The 15,841-nt window shown below is 40.6% G+C and overlaps 1 protein-coding gene across 6 annotated transcripts in view; it reads right to left on the reverse strand.

The window, feature by feature from the left end:
- The window catches only part of LOC118369716 (phosphatidylcholine:ceramide cholinephosphotransferase 1-like), a 74,272-nt gene that overhangs the window by 55,740 nt on the left and 2,691 nt on the right, over nt 1-15,841 (reverse strand). For 2 of the 6 annotated variants that reach the window (XM_052498599.1, XM_052498601.1), the window contains exon 1: nt 4,828-5,054. The exons of 1 other annotated variant lie outside the window; for it this stretch is intronic. The gene's annotated coding sequence lies outside the window, so the exon portion shown is untranslated. Of the gene's footprint in view, nt 1-1,951; nt 2,176-4,827; nt 5,055-5,583; nt 5,605-15,841 lie in introns of those variants that run through there. 3 more of the 6 variants (XM_035754348.2, XM_052498600.1, XM_052498603.1) reach the window with 2 other exon arrangements.

Here is a 15,841-nt window from a genome sequence, read left to right on the forward strand (position 1 = left end):
TAGCCAGAGTAGAGGGCCTTGTTTTCACAGATAATTTACCAGCGTCTGGCATTGTTCGCCAGGACCCATCTAAGGCCACAAAAAGAGGGAAAGCCCATGAAACCGATGCCCCCCGCCCCCTTCACCTGTAAAAAAAAAAAAGTAAGAGCCTCACTCGTAAGATTGATTACTTATCTTCTGAGATAGAGAAGCTAAAAACGCTTTTGCATTCCTTCAAGCCCCCTGAGTCGGGACTCTCTAGCACTCCATCCAGCATGGGGGATGCAACAAAGGACACAGATAGCCGTGATGATGACCGGCTCTCCACTCGGGCAGCTAACCGGCACTTTAGTGACCAGGGTGATGACGCACAACATGGTGGAGGTGCTAACCAGTGTTGTTTACCCATATCGTGAACGCTAAAGATGGGTCAGAAGAGTCATTCCAAGCCTCGGATCACACAGTCAGAAGGAAGCTCTGCCTCACTATGCGCTGTCCTGTGTGCAGCTGACCCTCAAGCCACAGCCTCTGCAGCTAACCCTTTATTTAACTAGGCAAGTCAGTTAAGAACAAATTCTTATTTACAATGATGGCCTACCGGGAACAGTGGTTTAACTGCCTTGTTCAGGGAAGAACAACAGATTTGTACCTTGTCAGCTCAGGGATTCGATCCAACAACCAACTCGACCTGTGCAGAGCACGAGAAGCACGAGGATATAATCCATACTTTCAACCATACTGATGGTCTGATAGGAATTAAGTAGAACCAAATAGTCAATATAAAACCTACCAGCTCTCTGAAAAGTCAGATAAACAATACTGTGAATATTTAGTCTCAAATGTCGAGACATTTAAGAACAACCACCACAGATAACAGGTAGAGTAAGTTAAAATGTAGTTGTATAAAACGTTGTGGCTTGTAAGGAACATTTACACGATTTGACAAGCATTAGTTTCAGGCTGTATCCTATATAACAATTAATTGTGTATTAATTACAGCCTGATTAAATCAGACTAACTCAACCTTCACAGCAAGGTAACAAACTGAGTCAAATTGACAAAACTGCAACACAGACAATTGCAGGTAGCTAGATCAAGTATGGTGTAACCAGTGGTGGGAAAAGTACCCAATTGTCATTCCCTATATTAAACAAACCAGATGGCACCATTTTCTCGTTTTTTCATTTACGGTTTGCCAGGGGCACACTCCAACACTCAGGCATACTTTACAAACAATGCATTTGTGTTTAGTCATTCCACCAGATCAGAGAATGACCATGGAAGTTTTCTTGATATGCTCGTGAATTGGTTAATTTTCCTGTCCTGCTGAGCATTAAAATTGTAATAAGTAAGTTTGGGTGTCAGGGAAAACGTATGGATTAAAAAGTACATTATTTTCTTTAGGAGTGTAGTTAAGTAAATTGTCAAAAATATAAATAGCGAAGTACAGACTTAAAGTATTTTTACTTAAGTACTTTACCCCACTGAGTAACAGAGTTTATGGTGTCAATTTATTTCCTCCAGTCATTGCATGTGTGGCTTAAACTAAGCTGCTAAAAATAGCAAGTTATAGTTTGCTAAAACAAGCTGGCTTTCTTTAGCCTGTTAGCTACCAGATATTAAATGGAAATGACAGCCAGCAACAGCTTCCAGTTTAGTCAGAGTTCATTCGCTAAAGGGCCACAGATTCTTCATTTGACCGAACGGTTGGTGCGTTTGACATCGCGAGCGAGCTAGCTAACTGACAATATCAAGTTAAAGAGATTAAACAGGGGTGTTAGCTAGCTCGAATAACATGTTAGTTAGCTAGTCAGGCAATGCAACAAATCTAGTTAAATAGCTAGCTAGATAAAGAGACAAATTGCAAGCATGACAACTGATACAAAATAGATGGTGTAGCCCGATAATGTATATGTATAAATTGTGGTTTCTTGTACTTGCTACTTTGTAACGTCAGCTAGTTGACACTTACCGCATATAACATCACATTGGCGACTTGTAGCTCAGATGAATGTGGCGTAGCTATCCGGCGTACATTATTACATGAAAAATATTCTTAATTTCAAAATAAATCGTTTTAGGTTCCCTTATATTCCGATGGGTAGACGATATAAATGCAACACCGTTGAACGTAACGTTAGCCGGGATGGTTTGGGGTTGTTTTCGTGGGTAGGTGGTTTTGACCTATGTGAAGCTAGCTACAATAACGACTAGCCACAATAGTGGACTTTGCGGTTCGCCTTCAAAATAAAAAAATCCTCACTGAAAGTGATGCAAACGGATACAAATAGCGGAATCATGACATAATTGAACTACTTTGAAGAAATCTTAAATATAAAATAGATTTAGATTTGTTTAACAGTTTTTTGGTTACTACATGATTCCATAAGTGTTATTTCATAGTTTATGTCTTAACTATTATTCTACAAAGTAGAAAATAGTACAAATAAAGAAAAACCCTGAAATGAGTAGGTGTGTCCAGACTTTTGACTGGTACTGTAGCTCTGCTGCTCTAGCCCTGTGGTCATAACTACAGTAGGCTCACCCAAAATTATTGTGCAGGTGCTGTACAACTCCCACCAGATTATTGTAGCTCTCTACCCTTACTGTGTATTGTGGTAGCTGTTGTATACAGTCTCCGGTTACTATTTTACTAGTTAATTTGATTAAATCAGTATTCCAAAATAAATATTTTATAATTTTCTTCTACACATTCTGAGCTGAGAGAACACCAGATCAAAATGATGCTGGGCATGCATGGCTGATCCTCTTGTGGCTGAACTACAAGTAGAAGATGGTAATGACCTGTGCCCCACCTCTCTAGGTGTTGACCACCTGAAGCCCATTCTGACCCCTAACTGTGCCATCCTGCCTGTGAAGGTGAGAGAAGCGCGGCTAGCCAGAGTAGAGGGCCTTGTTTTCACAGATAATTTACCAGCGTCTGGCATTGTTCGCCAGGACCCATCTAAGGCCACAAAAAGAGGGAAAGCCCATGAAACCGATGCCCCCGCCCCTTCACCTGTAAAAAAAAAAAGTAAGAGCCTCACTCGTAAGATTGATTACTTATCTTCTGAGATAGAGAAGCTAAAAACGCTTTTGCATTCCTTCAAGCCCCCTGAGTCGGGACTCTCTAGCACTCCATCCAGCATGGGGGATGCAACAAAGGACACAGATAGCCGTGATGATGACCGGCTCTCCACTCGGGCAGCTAACCGGCACTTTAGTGACCAGGGTGATGACGCACAACATGGTGGAGGTGCTAACCAGTGTTGTTTACCCATATCGTGAACGCTAAAGATGGGTCAGAAGAGTCATTCCAAGCCTCGGATCACACAGTCAGAAGGAAGCTCTGCCTCACTATGCGCTGTCCTGTGTGCAGCTGACCCTCAAGCCACAGCCTCTGCAGCTAACCCTTTATTTAACTAGGCAAGTCAGTTAAGAACAAATTCTTATTTACAATGATGGCCTACCGGGGAACAGTGGTTTAACTGCCTTGTTCAGGGAAGAACAACAGATTTGTACCTTGTCAGCTCAGGGATTCGATCCAACAACCAACTCGACCTGTGCAGAGCACGAGAAGCACGAGGGATATAATCCATACTTTCAACCATACTGATGGTCTGATAGGAATTAAGTAGAACCAAATAGTCAATATAAAACCTACCAGCTCTCTGAAAAGTCAGATAAACAATACTGTGAATATTTAGTCTCAAATGTCGAGACATTTAAGAACAACCACCACAGATAACAGGTAGAGTAAGTTAAAATGTAGTTGTATAAAACGTTGTGGCTTGTAAGGAACATTTACACGATTTGACAAGCATTAGTTTCAGGCTGTATCCTATATAACAATTAATTGTGTATTAATTACAGCCTGATTAAATCAGACTAACTCAACCTTCACAGCAAGGTAACAAACTGAGTCAAATTGACAAAACTGCAACACAGACAATTGCAGGTAGCTAGATCAAGTATGGTGTAACCAGTGGTGGGAAAAGTACCCAATTGTCATTCCCTATATTAAACAAACCAGATGGCACCATTTTCTCGTTTTTTTCATTTACGGTTTGCCAGGGGCACACTCCAACACTCAGGCATACTTTACAAACAATGCATTTGTGTTTAGTCATTCCACCAGATCAGAGAATGACCATGGAAGTTTTCTTGATATGCTCGTGAATTGGTTAATTTTCCTGTCCTGCTGAGCATTAAAATTGTAATAAGTAAGTTTGGGTGTCAGGGAAAACGTATGGATTAAAAAGTACATTATTTTCTTTAGGAGTGTAGTTAAGTAAATTGTCAAAAATATAAATAGCGAAGTACAGACTTAAAGTATTTTTACTTAAGTACTTTACCCCACTGAGTAACAGAGTTTATGGTGTCAATTTATTTCCTCCAGTCATTGCATGTGTGGCTTAAACTAAGCTGCTAAAAATAGCAAGTTATAGTTTGCTAAAACAAGCTGGCTTTCTTTAGCCTGTTAGCTACCAGATATTAAATGGAAATGACAGCCAGCAACAGCTTCCAGTTTAGTCAGAGTTCATTCGCTAAAAGGGCCACAGATTCTTCATTTGACCGAACGGTTGGTGCGTTTGACATCGCGAGCGAGCTAGCTAACTGACAATATCAAGTTAAAGAGATTAAACAGGGGTGTTAGCTAGCTCGAATAACATGTTAGTTAGCTAGTCAGGCAATGCAACAAATCTAGTTAAATAGCTAGCTAGATAAAGAGACAAATTGCAAGCATGACAACTGATACAAAATAGATGGTGTAGCCCGATAATGTATATGTATAAATTGTGGTTTCTTGTACTTGCTACTTTGTAACGTCAGCTAGTTGACACTTACCGCATATAACATCACATTGGCGACTTGTAGCTCAGATGAATGTGGCGTAGCTATCCGGCGTACATTATTACATGAAAAATATTCTTAATTTCAAAATAAATCGTTTTAGGTTCCCTTATATTCCGATGGGTAGACGATATAAATGCAACACCGTTGAACGTAACGTTAGCCGGGATGGTTTGGGGTTGTTTTCGTGGGTAGGTGGTTTTGACCTATGTGAAGCTAGCTACAATAACGACTAGCCACAATAGTGGACTTTGCGGTTCGCCTTCAAAATAAAAAAAATCCTCACTGAAAGTGATGCAAACGGATACAAATAGCGGAATCATGACATAATTGAACTAGATCATGCTGAACAAGTTTGGAATATTAACAAATGACAATAATTAGTTAATTTGACCTCCGAAAAATAGAATCTGTATGAAATCGCACTGTGGATCTATTGATTTAAGAATTGCATTGGGGGCATACTTATATTTCACGTACTTATGGATTGTGGATTCATGAAATGGGTTATCATTCTACTCAGTGACACCCACAGAACACAACTGCGAAGAGTTTACACGCATATTAGTGTAACAGTTGTTAAAGTACTATGTGAAGTTACGAAGTACTAACGCAGATTTACAGTGGTGCAGTATAGCACAGGTTACATTAGCATTGTAGCTCTTATTGCGGGACTTTAACAGTGGGAATTCACCTCACTATTCAGCCTATCGTACATATTGACATTCATATGTGACTGTGCAGCCTTACCTATGGATTGTGTATCCATAAAATGGGGTATCAGCCTACTCAGGGACAGAGGTTTGACTGATACCTCAGAGCATCACTGGGGCGAGCTCCCTGCCACTCAGGACCCCTATAACGGGCAGTATCAGAGGAAGGCCCTACAAATTTGAGCCCGGCCGATATTAGCCTTATATGGATGTATTTTTATTGGCATTTAATCTACCGAAAAGGACCGATATAAAATGTGAAGAAATGCTTGGGGAAAAAAGCCGTTCTTCATAGAATTTGACTTTATTGTTGCATTTTATTATTTGTCCTGAAGAGGGCACTCTTTGCGTGGCTATAAGCCTATCTTGCCTTGGCGGTCTACAGCAAAACTGGACACGATAACCACAGATATTTCACTAAATCTGAGGCATGAGAGGAGGCCCATTGGCCGGCAGTGGGAGAAGATGGAACGAGATGGATTTTGGCCGGTATTCTGCACATGTTGTCACTCAGTACAGTTTTCTGTTCCCAAAAATTAAAATATGTTGCGAACAAGGTGGACAAAGGTTTGTAGACTTTATCTTTTGCCAAAGTCAAATAAAAAAAATGCGTTGTTTAGGAGTGTAAAGATGAATTGAGTTATTGCACACTCACTTCACAGAAAAATAATTATGCAAACGCTTGCTAGAACAGCTCTTGCTAGGCTCTGCCCACGAGGACTCATTGTTCCCATTGGAAACGACAGACTAGTGTAGTCTATCTTAGTTATAAAGTGCAAAACATGCGCACTGGCCATATACTGTTTATGTGAAGTGACATGACAAAAAAAATGATGTTATGTCCAAATGTAAAGCAAGTGCCATGCTGAACGTTCAGACTACAAGGTAACATTAACGTTACAGCCCTTTAGCGAAGCCCGCGAAATCTTGTGTGTTATATTTGGTTTTGGCGAAGGGTATTCCTCAAGTTCTGTCATTTAAATGTTTCCAGAGACACTAAAAAAATACCAGGTTACAAAGTAGCGCTTCGTAGCTACATTTTGATGTTTGGGTTGTCACTTGTCAGGGACAAGTCCAAATTCACATTTCGCTTCAATGGGGGGTAGGGACGTCCCAATGACCTGTATAGCAATTACTTCAGTGGCTACAGTTTTACAATCTATGAAAACATATCTAAATACCAATACATTGAAAAATGTACATTGAAAAATATGTCGTCATTGTTTTCCAGCTGGCTAGCATGGGGTAGCTCAGTCTTCAGAGCCTAAGTCAACTTTTTTTTCTGGAATCAGTGCAGTATATCTAACTTTCACTAGAATCAGTTTTGCCCCATACAAAAACCTTGTCTTCCTGGTGCTCCTAAATGTTATGTGGCGCTTACATTAATGTTCTAGAAATATGCTTTCTGTTTACAACTACCTTTATAGGGCTGCACCATTTTGTTTTCATTCCTATAATAATTGAAATATTCAGATATATTGCTCTAAAATCGGATCCAAAAATCCCATATGGTCGGGCGCTATTAAAATTGTCATACTCCATCCACCCAAGTCATAGACTGTTCTCTCTGCTACCACACGGCAAGCGGTACAGATGCAAAGTCTGGAACCAACAGGACCACGAACAGCTTCTACCATAAACTTCTAAGCCATAAACTGCTAAATAGTTAACCAAATAGCTACTTGGTAGTGGTGTTGCGGGTCAGCTGTTTTTTCACATGCACCCAATTGCTAATAACCCATCTGCAACCACCAGACAGATGTGTTTATATGTGATAAAGTGAAAAGCCGAGGCCTGCACCCAACCCTAACCCTCTAATATAGAAATTGCGGTATAGGCTATGCTCAGATTGCGGAAAGATTTTTGGGCAGATTTAGTCGTTTCCGCTTATAATTTCCAACATTTTGTAGGCTATTTGTTAGTCAAATTGTCTATAATTAGTAACATGCAGCTTCTCTTATGTAATTATATTTTGAAGACTAAATCAACTCTTGCTCACCAGAATAATTTCATAAATTGATAGAATGAAGTTGAAGTTCTCTGTGATCCAGTAGCGGTGCATGGGTAAAATCACTGGGGAAGCCAAGCCAGAAAAAAATCCCACATTACAACCTGTGTTGTGATATTTGCATTGTTTTTTGTTCTTGCGACTGTGATATAGGCTAGAGGTCTAAGGCCAAGACAATAAGACACAGTGGCATAATAAATTGAACCAAACCTTTGCTTCATCACAAAACCGGAACGCAACCTCTGTTCGGTGAAGTTCACAAAGCATATTTAATGTAACAAACAGTTAAATGACCTACACTACAGCATGGTCAAGCAAGTTAATGTTTCTGACAATTTGGATCACTAAACAACTAGCCTATTGATTTAGAACCAGAGAGTTACCGCAAGTCGCAAAGAAAACAGGAGCTGCCTCAACTATTCCAGCACCATTTCAACTTCAACATCATGAAATCACCTATATTTAGTTTAATACAGACCACTAAAAGATATAAAAAACAATTTAGTCCAATCAACTTAAGCTAAATATGATGTGGCTGTCCATGGTTATGATTTGTGTGTGTGTGTGTGTGTGTGTGTGTGTGTGTGTGTGTGTGTGTGTGTGTGTGTGTGTGTGTATGTGTGTGAGAGAGACTCACCCTACTTGTAGAGAAACGCCAATGTCATCTTCCTCTCTTTCATGTTGAATAAATGGTCTAACACTCTGTCATACATTACACACATTTTTTTTGTCTTAGGCTACCTGGCTAAAAAGCTTGCTCCCTAGGCTAACTTCCTTTCATGGGCAATGTTAGCTAGTTAACATTAGCCTTCTAGATTTAGCTACATATTGAACTTCCATTCTCTCAGACCAGGGGCACAACAATGTATGAATTAATGGTTGGATCAGAATCGCCGTTATAATAATTGGCCAACATGGAGAATCAAGTAAAACCCCTATCTCCATCCCTGGCTAATTTAGGAAAGGGACCATTTTAGCTAACTAGCTAGCCCCCGGAGGACAACAACACAATGAGATGCATAACGAGTTTCTGTTAGAATATTTTATTTTAAAAGAAACAACTATTAATGTTATTTTGAAAGACTCTGATATTATGTTTTATTTTGAAACAAATGATATGGACCCTGATTTCTTTGTCCATAAAATTAAGTAGGCAGAAAACAAACCCCTTTTCACATTATTTAAGATAGAATTGAAATATTATTTTGAAATGATCAGTAAATGTAAAAACAAAAAAGCAATATGCACCATAGAAGTTCTTAACAAATTGAAAATGAATCTTGATATGTAATACCCCTGTCTGTTAGGTTTATGTACTCTTGTTGGTATATTTCAGTTTTATTTGTATTTGTGTTCATAATAAAAAATAATTTGAAAACAATAACGAGTTTCTGTCAGTGACATATGCTCTCGATGTGATTGGAATGAAGCCATATCCAAACTGTCTTTGGTGCGCCAAGACCATTCACAGTTGAGCTCAACGCTGATTGGCTGTATTTTCTTATTTTTTCATCAACGGAGGCCAAATGATCGCTGGCTTCCCTTGCATTCAATTTTTGTTTAAATGTTTTTGGGGAAGTCTGGCCTTCTTTGGCATCCATGAACACAAGCCACTGCTGTGATCTCTGCTTCTTTTGTGGAGCAAAGACATTTAGGGACCGAGGGGAAAATGCAATAACTCCAAAATTTCCAAATGACATCAGTTTGACTGGTTGTAAGCAAATAGAAAGCTGTGTAAACGACCTAATGTGTTTTGATAAGATTTAAGTTTGGCTTGGATGCATATTTTATGTAGCCTAGTTGAAATACTATCAGCTTTATGATGACTATATATACTGAACAAAAATATAAATGCAACATGTTAAGTGTTGAAAGATCACAATCTTTCCACACACACAAAAACCTTATATCCTCTCATTTTGTGCACACATTTGTTTACATCCCTATTAGTGAACAATTATCCTTTGCCAAGATAATCCACCCACCTGACAGGTGTGGCATATCATGAAGCTGATTAAACAGCATGATCATTACACAGGTGCACTTTGTGCTGGGGACAATTGAAGGCCATTAAAAACCAGACAGCTGATGAAACAGGAGTATTTCTGTCTGTAATAAAGCCCTTTTGTGGGGAAAAACTCATTCAGATTGGCTCCCCAGTGGGTGGGCTTGGCTCTCAAGTGGGTGGGCACATGCCCACCCATGGCTGCGACCCTGCCCTGTCATGTGAAATCCATAGATTAGGGTCAAATTCATTAATTTAAATTGACTGATTTCCTCATTTGAACTGTAACTCTGTCAAATCCTTGAAATTGTTGCATGTTGCATTTATATTTTTGTTCAGTATAGATATCACCTCTACAGATGGTATCTAACTGCACACTCATTATCTCAAGATGCTGAAAGACAGAAATCATATTTCTCCACTCCTGTTCCCAAGTCAAAATTTAGCCTACACTTAGTGTATACTTTTACTGCAACAAATGCTTAATTCTGCAGAAGTTAATATTAAGACTATATGAGAGGCTATAAACCTACGGAGTGTCCAGATTTCAGTTTCCATTTAACCCATCTGAACAGAAGGCTACAGTTCACTTGACGTGCCATAGGCCTATCTGATGTCCCTGTCTGGTCTGTCAAATTTGTATAGTGCCTCACAATCATCACACATAATATCATCCTCTTTTACCACTTCACCAAATCTTTCCCAAACATTAGGCACACTTTTCTGTCTCTCCCTTCTCAACTCTCCATTTCGCAACTTTTCTACTATTGAAATAAATTCTGACATAGTCCTTTTTGCCTCTGTGGATCAACTAACTTTTTCTGACCATTCCCAAAACCATTTGGTGATATGTATATAGGGCAGCAGCCTCTTAAGGTGCAGAGTTACGTAACCGTGTGGAAGCCGCCTAGTGCTGACAATTTAACAGTCTGATGGCCTTGATATAGAAGCTGTTTTTCAGTCTCGGTCCCAGCGTTGATGCACCTGTACTGACCTCGCCTTATGGATAATAGCGAGGTGAACAGGCCGTGGCTCAGGTGGTTGTTGTCCTTGATGATCTTTTTGTGTGGGTGGACCATTTCAGATCATCAGTGACGTGTATGCCGAGGAACTTGAAGCTTTCCACCTGCTCCACTGCAGTCCCATCGATGTGGATAGGGTGTGCTCCCTCTGCTGTTTCCTGAAGTCCACGATCAGCTCCTTTGGTTAGTCGACATTGAGTGAGAGGTTATTTTCCTGGCCCCACACTCCCAGGGCATCTCCTCCCTGTAGGCTGTCTCGTCATTGTTGGTAATCAGCTACTACTTGTTGTGTCGTCTGCAAACTTGATGATTGAATTGGAGGCTTGCATGGCCACACAGTCATGGTTGAACAGGGAGTACATGAGGGGGCTGAGCACTCACCCTTGTGGGGCCCCTGTGTTGAGGATCAGCGAAGTGAATGTGTTGTTTCCTACCTTTAAAACCTGCGGGTGGCCCATCAGGAAGTCCAGAACCCAGTTGCACAGGGCGGGGTTCAGACCCAGGGCCCAAGCTTAATGATGAGCTTGGGTTCGATTGGGTTCAAGTCCAGGCTCTGGCTGGGCCACTCAAAGACATTCAGAGACTTGTCCCAAAGCAACTCCTGCGTTGTCTTGGCTGTGTGTTTAGGGTTATTGTCCTATTGGAATGTGAACCTTTGTCCCAGTCTGAGGTCCTAAGCACTCTGGAGCTGGTTTTCATCAAGGATCTCTCTGTACTTTGCTCCGTTCACCTTTCTCTTAATCCTGACTAGTCTCCCAGTCCCTGCTGCTGAAAAACATCCCCACCGCATGATGCTGCCACCCCCATGCTTCACTGTAGGAATGGTGTCAGGTTTCCTACAGACGTGGCACATGGTATTCAGGCCAGAGTTCAATCTTGGTTTCAGACCAGTGAATCTTGTTTCTCATTGGACTGAGAGTCCTTTAGGTGCCTTTTGCCAAACTCTAAGTGGGCTGACATGTGCCTTTTACTGAGAAGTGGCTTCCGTCTGACCGCTCTACCATAAAGGCCTGATTGGAGGAGTGCTGCAAAGATGGTTGTCCCTCTGGAAGGTTCTCCCATCTCGACAGGAGGAACTCTGGAGCACCGTCAGAGTGACCATTGGCTTCTTGGTCACCTCCCTGACCAAGCCCCTTCTCCCCTGAGTGCTCAGTTTGGTTCCAAACCTCTTCTATTTAAGAATGATGGAGGCCACTGTGTTCTTGGGGACCTTCAATGCTGCAGAAATGTTTTGTTACCCTTCCCCAGATCTGTGCCTCAACACAATCCTGTCCCTGAGCTCTACGGACAATTCCTTCGACCTCATGGCTTGGTTTTTGCTCTGACATGCACTGTCAACTATGGGACCTTATATAGACAGGTGTGTGCCTTTCCAAATCATGTACTCCAATCAAGTTGTAAAAACATCTCAAGGATGATCATTGGAAACAGGATACACCTGAGCTCAATTTCGAGTCTCATAGCAGAGGGTCTGAATACTTATGTTAATAGGGTATCTGTTTTTTATATTTAATACATTTGCAAACATTTCTAAAACCCTTTTTCTGGTTTGTAATAATGGGGTATTGTGTGTAGAATCTGTAGATTGATGAGGGAAAAAATGTATTTGATACATTTTAGAATAAGGCTGTAACGTAGTGTCACGCCCTGACCTTAGAGAGCCTGTTTATTTCTCTATTTGGTTAGGTCAGGGTGTGATTTGGGTGGGCATTCTAGTTTTCTATTTCTTAGTTGGCGGGTATCGTTCCCAATCAGAGGCAGCTGTCTATCGTTGTCTCTGATTGGGAATCATACTTAGGCAGCCTGTTTTCCACCTGAGTTTGTGGGATCTTGTTTTTGTTCAGGATGCACTATAAATGTAGCCTATAAATATAAATTACAAAATAATTATACATTTATGGATTTAAGGTTTTATTTTCTCTTTATTCAACCCCCTCCGCCACCTACCCACCCTTCATCCACACAATATCTAATGACCCTAAACCCGCCAGCTATGCGTTCTAATGAATGATATGGAATGTGTTCCACAACGGCTAGCAGAGTTGACTAGATAGCTACAGTAGTTGCCATGGTAACCAACCAGACTTGCTAGTTTAGCTAACCAAACCATCAGTCCTAGCATGCTATTATGAAAATCGACTTTCAAATTAGACTTTTTCTTTCAAAAGCAGCTAAAAAAAAACATGTAAAAATTAACTATACCGTGCGTTATAGGGAAATAATGCATGCTCTAGAATACCCTTCAAGCCACTCAGAAAGAAGAATTCAACAATGCCATGTTATAATTAAGCAATAAGGCCCGATGAGATGTGGTATATGGTCAATATACCATGGCTATGGGCTGTTCTTATGCACGATGCATTGCGTAGTGCCTGGACACAGCCCTTAGCCGTGGTTTATTGGCCATGTATCATAAACCCCCAAGGTGCCGTATTACTATTATAAACTGGTTACGAATGTAATTAGAGCAGCAAAAATAAATATCCTTTGCAATAAATATAGAGGGTCTTATTCTGGTGATAAGATTGATGGGGCGGCAGGGTAGCCTAGTGGTTAGAGCGTTGGGCTAGTAACCGGAAGAGTAACCGAAAGTTTGCAAGTTCGAATCCCCGAGCTGACAAGGTACAAATCTGTCGTTCTGCCCCTGAACAGGCAGTTAACCCACTGTTCCTAGGCCGTCATTGAAAATAAGAATTTGTTCTTAACTGACTTGCCTAGTAAAATTACATTTATAATAATAATCTCATAATATACCCGCACTGTATCAGCGAGCTGTTGGCTAGAGCACACATGCCAAGACCAGTGAGCACACAACTGTTTGTGACAAAACCATCAGTAGAGTTGAACATGCGATGGAAACCCATTCAACTTGGACTTTTCATTCAATACATGGGAATTTAACCACAAACATTGTTTTTATGTGTACTACGTCATCACGCACATACTTTTATCCTCAATAAATAATTTTGATGGAAACACATTTCTGGTGTGAAAATGCACATGATTTTATGCAGATTATAGAATATTCGCATGAAACCCTGTCGCAAATTGAATGCAAACCTAGCTAATGAGGGACTTTTATTTTGAAGGCAAAACTCAAATTCCACTATTGTGGCTAGCTTCACATAGGTGTGGTTTTGTGACCTGCCTGGGTAAAGGCAAATATGTGCAAATTTGGAAGTCCAACCAGAAATGAACACTGGATTGGCTTTCATGATGAAATGTAAAATGATCCTACATTTTTTGCTCAAGATTGATATGTGGGTTAATTTTGATTACTAAAAAGTAGCCTGAATCATTTTGTTTTCACAATAGTGTACATGTTTTAAAACTATTTATTTAAAAGAAAAGATGAGTATGGCCAATTAATAATAGATGTATTATATATGTTTTTATATTTATTTTATATATAGTGCTTTTCATTAAAGACAATCTCAAAGATGCTTTAAAAAACTAAAAATAAATGTAGGGTTCTGGCAGTGGCAGGTCTTGACATGGCGATGGTCATGTCAAGACGCCTGGATAGGTTTTTAATGTATATCAGCTGACCACATAATGTTATTGCAATCTGGTGCCCGACGGCACAGTCAATGACATGGCATGCAACCATTGGTTGATGCATGCAACGTCTGAGCAGTAGAACACAACACACGTGTTGATGCAGTTCAGAAAGGCAGTAGCGGAGGGAGTGACGACGGTACAGGGAGGGAGAAGCGCCAGTCGGGTAGACAGGCCCGGAGCTCGTCTGCATGATTTAAGAGGCCACTTATCAACATTAATGCAATTTAAGGTTGCCAAAATTACTTGGTTCTGATATCTAACAACCATGGTTAGACTAACAATATGATGCCCAAAATGCACTGGAATGGGCTGTTTTCTGTTACTTGATTGGAATAAAGTGTGTTGTACTCTCAAAACTGTTAACACTCCATACCCAACTGTGTGCCTGTGAGATTGGTGACAGACCATTAGCTGGGTCATCTAAGGGGCATGTGCTATGCGTGTTTGGCTCCAAAGTCTCCCAAGTGCTGCTACTACTACTACAGTACATGTGTTGCAACATACTGTACGGCTGAATCCCAAATCACCCAATTCCCTCCGGCCCTCCATTTGCACGTTCACGCGCGCCTCCATCATATGCACAAGTGTCCCAAAGCTGAGGGAGGGAAAATGATTGAGGGTTTAGGGGCTAATTAGACCCTCCAATAGCCACGTTGACCAAGGCTGCAGGCTCCAGAGCGAAGTGCTATCCCAACACGCACCACAATATATGTTTAGAATTTGTTCAATTTCATACAAATTAATTGAGAGGTGTGTTTAATGATATGACGTGTGTTTGTTTGTGACTGATTTCGAAACTTGACATATAAAACAAATGAAATACTTACCAAATTAAAATGTTTTACTGTAACATCTTGTAAAACAACTGGGGGATTTGTTTAATTTAATTTCATGTTTTATTATTTTAAATGTGAACATGAATTGAATCATTCAAGTCACCAGTGTGTGCTGAAGTTGATAGGTTTATTGATCCCTCGCCACTCTATGGAAGTCTCGTTCGGTTGTCACTGGGGCCTTTTCTCATTTGGGCAAGTCCGTCTTCCGCCCTCTCTCCTCTGTCCTCTCATCAATAAGTGGTCAAGTGGTCGATAGCCTCCTTTTGGCAAGGAACCACAAGTGTATCCTACCTGACTCTTTCGCAGAAGAGTTTTGAAATCTGTTTGTATAAGCAATTGTTTTCTCAAAGGAGAAAAGCGTGCAAACATTTAAAACGATATGCTACTTTCATCTGGAAAATGTCTTGCACAACTTGCTACATTTGTTTTTATAACTTCATAAATGTATTTTGGAATTCCACCCTGTAAACGTAATTTGCCTGATGAGGTGCGATTGGAGGAGTATCGTTTCATATGAGCACATTTTCGTACATTTTCCCTCTCTTCGATTACCTTACCTTTTTCAAAAGGAAGCGTCAGAGAATGGAGAAGAGGGGATGCAGGAGTTTAACAAATCCAATTGAGAAAAGGCATAGATCGTATCCAGCTACGGACAGAAGTGACTTTACGTAGCAGGTTAGAACAGCACATATAAGCCTGGGACAGTAACCACACAAAGTTGGCCTTAGTGGGAGTGACATATTGAGTCAAGTATTTGTCATCATTTCATTTTTGCAAATCATATGAGGCGTGGCTCTGTGCTTGTTGTGTGCATACGGGGATGGTTAGCGGGAAGGTGCTGTGTGAGATGACTGGTTGGTAGC

The sequence above is a fragment of the Oncorhynchus keta genome, chromosome 36 (genome assembly GCF_023373465.1).
Source record: "Oncorhynchus keta strain PuntledgeMale-10-30-2019 chromosome 36, Oket_V2, whole genome shotgun sequence".
Classification (NCBI taxonomy): domain Eukaryota; kingdom Metazoa; phylum Chordata; class Actinopteri; order Salmoniformes; family Salmonidae; genus Oncorhynchus; species Oncorhynchus keta.